Source organism: Halyomorpha halys, unplaced genomic scaffold (genome assembly GCF_000696795.3).
Source record: "Halyomorpha halys isolate HHAL.00 unplaced genomic scaffold, Hhal_1.1 Scaffold126.1, whole genome shotgun sequence".
Taxonomy (NCBI): domain Eukaryota; kingdom Metazoa; phylum Arthropoda; class Insecta; order Hemiptera; family Pentatomidae; genus Halyomorpha; species Halyomorpha halys.
The window spans coordinates 1,682,480-1,690,361 of NW_027112074.1; the positions used below are offsets into that span (position 1 = coordinate 1,682,480).

At 28.1% G+C, this 7,882-nt stretch overlaps 1 long non-coding RNA gene across 5 annotated transcripts in view; it reads right to left on the minus strand.

The window, feature by feature from the left end:
• Window positions 1–7,882, minus strand: part of LOC106678153 (uncharacterized) — a 16,116-nt gene that overhangs the window by 2,317 nt on the left and 5,917 nt on the right. For 4 of the 5 annotated variants that reach the window (XR_010844102.1, XR_010844101.1, XR_001342711.2 and 1 more), the window contains 2 exons: window positions 5,887–5,975; window positions 4,596–4,791 (listed from right to left, as the gene is read on the minus strand). This is a non-coding gene — a long non-coding RNA (uncharacterized lncRNA). Of the gene's footprint in view, window positions 1–4,595; window positions 4,792–5,886; window positions 5,976–7,882 lie in introns of those variants that run through there. The other variant, XR_010844103.1, reaches the window with a different exon arrangement.

Sequence of the window (7,882 nt, forward strand, 5' to 3'; positions counted from 1 at the left end):
AAATATATAATATAAATAAATAATATAAATACATTAATATATGAATAAATTTCAATATAATACCTGTACGAGGAACCCCTAATCGGGCTTAGAAACCCCGAGCCCCGTACACGGCAGGCCGAATAAACCAGAAACGGAACAAAAGTTTGGAGAATACAAAAATAAAACCAAGCCTAATTCTATTTTCTAGGAAAACGCTGCAAATTAAATACCATAATTTATTATTTGAAAATAGTTTATAGTAAAAAATAAATAATTTTAAGTTATTTTGATTTCATTTTTTTTCTTACTTTGGTATAATTCCAAAATACTTCATACTTTTCTTCGATTTCAATAAATAGCTGAGATACGGGTGAATAAAAGGTCCACTCGTGCGCCATTGATGCGGACGGTAATATCGAGTTCTGAAGATCATCTTGAGGTGACCTGAGGTAGTCTTGGAAAAGATTTACGTATAGCGGCCTAAACAGTAGTTTTATTTTTTTGCTTTTGTGCTTTCTATTACTTAAAACGTAAAACCTCAGCCTACTAGGGAGAATATATTTTTATTTTTGTTGATTGTAAATGTACCCCTTAGTTGGTGAAAAATCTGGTGGTTGAGTGTGATCTTGAAAAAAATCACCTCCTTGTATAACAGTTGTTCTAAAAACAGTGCTTCCTTACAAAGTACTGAACCCAGGGCCCTTCATGGTACGTTGGTGTTCACATTATTTATTATTTTAAATGTGCATAATTAAAATTAATAAACCAACAATATATTTAAATCATAAGTAGGGATTTCATAACATTTATGAAAAAAATTGATATTTAGGAAAAAATTTAAACTATTAAAATGCACCAACGTGAACTACTGACAAACTACAGGAGAATGCCAGACTAAGATGGATATAGTGGAGAGGCATTCCTTTTAGGGACAAATTGAGTTGTTTCTAAGACAAATAGCTCTCTACTAAACACATCCAAGTCTGGTATTCTTTTGTTGTTTAAATACCAGACTAAGGTGAACGTTGTAAAGAGTTATTCGTTTTAAGTACAGATTGAGTTGCCTCTAAAACAAATACCTCTCTACAACTTACACCCTAGTCTGGAATTCTTCTGTAGTTCAAATACCAGACTAGGATGGACACAGTAGAGAGGTATTTGTTTTTTGGACAACTCAACCAGGTATTTCCTGAACACTCTATGATGGTGTGATTTGCCACTGTCATCTGTCAGGGAAATGAATTAATGTATCCATGCTATTTGTTGTGAAACCGTTTGTATGTAATATGAATTATTATAACACACAAACCAAAATTGGAGAAGAATACCAGACTAAGACCAATATAATAGAGAGGTATTTGTTTTAGGGCCAACTCAACATGGTATTCCTAAAACACTCCAGGATATGGCGATATGGAATGTGTTCTATAAATGTATTGATTAGTCCATGTAATTTGTCAGATTATTTAACAACACCATCACACAACAACACCATTATCTACCAACAATTATTTAACCACACCAACCTAAACTGCAGAATAATACCAAACTAAGATGGAATTTGTAAAGAAGTATATGTTTTAGAGACTACTCAACTTAATATTTTTACTACAATTTAGAATGATAAATATTCATTGTACAAATTTATTGATGGGTTCATCAAATTTGTCAAGAAACCTTTTGTAATTCATACAAATTATTATAATAATTTAAATACTCATTGCTATACCACACCAACCTAAACTACAAAAGAATACTTGACTAAGATGGCTGTAAAAGAAAGGTTCTTGTTTGAGGTATGATATGCAATGTGTTTTACAAATTTATTTATCAGTCCATGTAATAATTGTCTACCTTATAAATATTAAACACTAATCCACTTTACCTACCGATTTAAAAACTGCCAAATTACATTCCTTAGCTAGTAATGGTATTTTTCCAATGCTTTGTTATGAACTTTTTTATTGAGATAAAATATTAAGGCCCGAAGTCAGATGAATATGTTTTCAAATACTTTTAAAAAAATTCAACATACAATGGAACATGTTTCTAAGAAACAAGGTCTTCTTTTTAATTATTGAATTATTGTGGTTATAATTGTTTGAAAATGTCTGTCATCTTTAATTTTAGTATAGTATTTTCATAAGAACCATATACTTACCAGCTACTTGTATATTTTAATGAGCAAAAACGATTAGAGAACATCAGCCCAATTTCATACTTCTTATCAGATAATTCACATGTTTAATTAGATATAGCAGAGAAATTCATTTGAGGAATAACTTAGCACAATATCCTCAAAACAGATGAAGTACTGGTTTTTATTTTAAAATAATATCTTCCCTTCCTTTCAGTATGTTAAAGACATTTATATTTAAATTATTTTCGGAGAAGACAGTAATGAGAACTAAGACTTAAGATAGATTAAAGGAAGAACATTAAATTAAGAAGTCCCAAACATCTTTTCCAATATTTAAAACTATTAAGAGATTTTGAGGATAATAGGAAAAAACATCTTAAATTGAATATATCTCTCCCATTTTAAAATTAAATACTTATTAAACAAATTAAGAATTTTTAATTTTCAAGCATTATCAATATTGAATTATTAAGTAATGTTTTAAGTATTTCCATATAAATTTTATCATGAAAATGACAATGATAAGGCATGTCACAGGTACTCATAGGGTTTATTTTTATTTTTTATACGTAAGCCAATAAGGTTCCTCAACTCCCACATTAGTGCAGATATTGTTTGAGTTATCTTATATTCATTTTTTATTTAAAGATAATGATGAATATTTAGAAAAGATATTTTTGAATCAGTAATGAAGTTATAAATTTAAATTATTATATTCAGAACTAAATGCATTTGAATATTAGTATTTTAATTTTAAAAAATAATAAATTCTAATCAAATTTTGAAGTAAAATATAATCATAACATGATATTCTAGTATTGATGTATTTGAAATAATCAAATTTCAATTTTTGTTTAAATATTCAATGAGAAACATTGTGCATGTTACGAGTGTTTTTAAGTGACAGAACCCTTTTGGTACCAGTAGAAAAATGGCAGAACCCTATTTTGATAATTTTTTTTTAAGTTAATTATCATTAAACACAAATAGAGTGTCAAATATTGTGTTTTCAGCAAAAACCAAGAAATGCTTCGATATCTACAAAAACTAAATTCAAGAAAATCTGAGATGTCAAGATTCAAAACTGTTTGACAAATTGAGTTGACATGGAATGACCCATTCTTAAATTATTTAGCAGAACCCCTGGAAGAGGCTTGGGGAACCCCAGTGTCGAAAACCATCGGTGTATGTAATGAGTAGAGTTAGTAGCTGCAGGATGAAGATCCTGAAATCTACCTTATCACTCACATTAAAATAATAAATTTGTTATGAAACTAATGTAATATAATTTTTTTAATATGAATTTATGACAAATAAATCACATTATAACATAAACCAATTTATACTCAAGGGTACAGTAATATAATAATTAAACATAAACAAATTGTACAACTCTGTTATAACTTGACCACCAACCATGGTTAGGCAGTATAGGACTCCAATAGGAGTCATGGAAAAAAAAAAAAAAACTCTGTCATATGTTTATAAAACTAATTTTATTATTTTACCAATATCAACCATAATTGGCCAAAAAATGAACTGAAAAGATCCTTTATTTTTAATTTTTAAAATGAGATATTGTTTGGAATATTAAACTCATAAAAATAAATCTTTAGAAAAATAATAAATAAGCAATCCAATGATTTTTGAGAGGAGGCAGCCTTTGTAGATATATAAAAATAAATGACATACATATGTTATAAGCAAAAACTCTAACCAGAATGGTAATAAGGAATAACAAAGCAATAGAACTCATTTAGCTACTTTTGTTTTATTTGAAGCTCAACCCCCCTCATTAATTGACCTACCTAACAATTCTAATATCTGAGTAATTTTAATTTTTATTATTTACAGGTAGTACCAAATATTTTGAAATTATATTTATCCGTAGTAAAATTTTTAATTTCAGTAATTCAATTAAGTTCATTTTAGTTTTCTTGTGACCGCACCCCTGATCATCTTCATAATTTGAATTAATACGGTTAATTATTTATATATAATTTATTTGTAACATAGCCCCTTCATCCACTAACCCCTTCAATTAGTGAGAGAAGACAATCGCTAAAGACATATAAAAACAAGTAATTAACAATTAGAGGAAGATGGTCAGCGTATGGTCGAAATACCTCAAATAGCAAATAAACTATTGATTATGAGGCAATTTTTCACCACATTTTACTAGGCTTTCAAAATGAAGGAAAGCAAAATAACCAAAAATGATTCTTTTGGATTCCTTTATTTTGAAAGCCCTGCAAAGTGGGACACAACGTTGGCTCATAATAAATAATTTATTTGCTATTTGAGTCATTTTGACTGCACACGGACAATGTTCTTTTTATTAATTACACATGGGCAATCAACGAAATGCTTTAAATTGTAAAAAGAAGCATGCATTTTCAAAAGTAGGAAGATACTACTGTCCATCACAAACATGATTAAGCTCTATATACTACAAAGTTTTATATATCTAAACATTATTGATCCTTCTTTATTCATAAATGTTATTACCTGAAGGCTCTTTTATATGCTTTAACTAATTTAATGACGTTTGAATGAAGCACCAGATTATATAATTAGAATAAGTTCTACCTCTTGTCTCCTTTAAGCTGGTTCTGAGCTTGGAAGATTTATGAGAATTATAATTATCCAGCAGGCCACTCCACACTTTTCTGTAATATCAAACAGTTTGTAACATCAAAAAGTATTATAATAAAATAATTACACTGAATTATTTAGAATTCAATTTTAATAAACATACTGTAAAGCATGTCAATTCATAAATATTAATATACAATGCGTATATGTGGGACTACTTACAAAAAAAATAAGATGAGATCATATAACTGACACAGCTTTTGCCTGCAAAACTATTTAACAACTTAATACTCTTTGAATGTCAAGTAAATGTGTTGAATAGTCAAATGATAAAATCTAAGCCCATGTTTATTAATAATCACAAAGAATTTTTTACTTTGTTATTTTTGTTCTTATTGATCATGAAATTCAATTCCTAATAATTGCATCTAATTATCTGGATTTTATAATGGCACAGTTAGAAATATGATATAGATGAATAAATAAAGTAAATAAATTTGTTAAATCAAGTTGAAAGAAATAGGAACTAATATTTTTAGATTAGAATATACTCTTTTATAAAGTATTGAGTTTCAGGAGCGTTAGCAGACAATTTGTTCTAATTACTGATGCAGTTTAATGGATAGATATAGTTCTCAACTATTTATTCATCGCTGGCATTTCCATGATACCATTAAAATACTTATAAAGAACAAAGTCTTTCGCTTAACATAATCAATAATATACCTAAGAAAGAACTTTAATGTTTAAAACACTTTTTTATGGATCAATAGAGCATATATTGCAGAATGGCCATTACAATTTACTCTTTCCATTTTTAATTTTAGTTTTCATGTGAATTGTGGCATTTTACCCACCAAAACCATGCTTTGAATAACAATTTAATTTACCCAATAAAAAACAACTGTATAAATATTATTAATATTCTTTCGTTTGGAAATCTGAGTCCCTTAATAAAAAGAATCTGTCTCCCAAAAAAAATGCCAATAAGTTTTGAAGTAGCTATAGCACATATAACGCCATCTGTGGCCATTGTATGAAACCCATTGGTCAAACTTTGATGTATATATCATTTGGGTGTTTACAAATAAACTTAAAATGCAGTTTACTTCTGGAATAAAGCGTTAAATTTAAATAAATAATGATAAATTATATGATTGAGTACTTACCCATCGTCTAGTTACGACCCCGTTTCTGAGAACAAAATGACCGCGAAATGAATGATTACTGTATGAACAATGAAGAGAATGTAGGACCTCTAAAAGAAGAAAAAATATTGATGGATAAAGTTTAAGACTTGAAAAGAAAGAAAGAAAGAAACAATAGACTTCAAATTTATGGCAAAAGAAATGTGTTATAACAAATTTTAATCCATCCCTAATAAACAGAATGAGAACTGAAATAGTATCGAACTAAAAATCAATTGAATCGATTATTAAAATAATTTAATGTTTCTTTTTTTTTTTTTTTATTTGGCACACTTTCAAAATTGCGTGGTAACATGAAATAAGATTTGAAAAGGCCTAAACGTAACTAAAGAATTTATCTTTAAAACCCCAAATATCATTATTTTATTTATGACAATATTTTTACTTATTGATTATAGAAAATAAGTTATAAGATTAAAGATACAATAAAAAATAATGGTAATTTTTACAACGCTACGTTCAGTGTGCCATTCCAACATAATAAATCTATGAATTATACGTATTACAAACGTTTAAATTATAAATACCAAATGAATAAGTAATAGAGGGAAAGGTTTCATATAAATGAATTCCTTATTTCTATTAACAGAGCTGCTTCCTTAAAGGAATTGTTCTTGAAAACAAAATTAATCTCGAGAGCTAATGAAATTATAAACTGATTTAAACAAAGAGAAAACTCACTTATCCAGAACTCCCTGTCCGACGGATTTTTAATTCTTACCAACTTAGCCGAAAATAAAAATCATAAATACATGGGACATATTTCGTGTTAATGTGGTCAATAAAACTCTCACATACGTATGATACTGTTTTATTTTTAATCTTGAAAGTTACATATTATCTTGAATAATAATTAAATCAAACGTTGTACGTATAACAATAATTCCATATCCATCTATGAATTATAATCCATTCAAAAATTAAAAAACAAATATATTAGTATATATTTTTAAATTAAAGACAAATATTATACTATTTTTTTTAATTGAATATTTGTTATTGCTACTAAAATAATTATGAATGGAATATGGTCCGGGTGCGGTAAAAAAAAAACTCAAATAGTATAATTCTCGAAACGTTGGCTCAATAAAATAGTATAATTCACGAAACGTTGGGTCAATAAAATAGTATAATTCTACTATTTGATTTTTTTTTTTACCGCACCCGGACCATATTCCATTCATCTATTCACACGGTCAATCAACAATCTTCCAGTAAAATAATTATGTTGGATTTTCAAGCAAACTAATTTGTGTGAGTCATTCTCAAATAAACTGTCTTGTTGAAATTTGGAAAAAAATAAAATAAAAATCTTAAGCTTATGAAAACTAGCTTTGATTTCTTTGTAGGTATTGAACCTGTGTCCAAGCTTATAAAACCTTATTCGGTTTAAGTATTTTTAATTAGTAATTTTTTTTAATTTATTTAATACCAGATCGGCCTAATGCGCCTTACATGGTTAATGTAAGAGGTACTAATGTAATTTTTAAAGATAAAAAAATCCATTGGTTTTTCTAAATTTATCTATAGTTTTTTGTTTTTTTGCGGCATTAACTAATAGCATTAGTTGCCTTTATGCGATAGACCCGTACTTCCTCGCTCATTTATTAAGTTACACCAATTCGAATATTTGAAATATGTCAACGAATAATAGTGAACAATCGTGGTTTTCTTCACTAAATCTATATCATCTCTGCTTTTGAATAAACTACTTTATTCGGGAACATGGAATTCTAGTTTAAAAATACAATCTTAAAGGTATTTTTTCTTGGAGAAGTTTGTCGGGGGGTGCGGTCAGCAAAGAACAAAATAAATAAACAAAAGCATATTTATTTATTTTATGCTGACGTTTCGACCTGAGTTTCAGGTCTTCATCAGGGGTTGTGGCGTAGAAGGCAGGTTTGTAACTGTTACTATCTACACCTCATTATCAATCTTAAAGGTAATTTTAGTATAT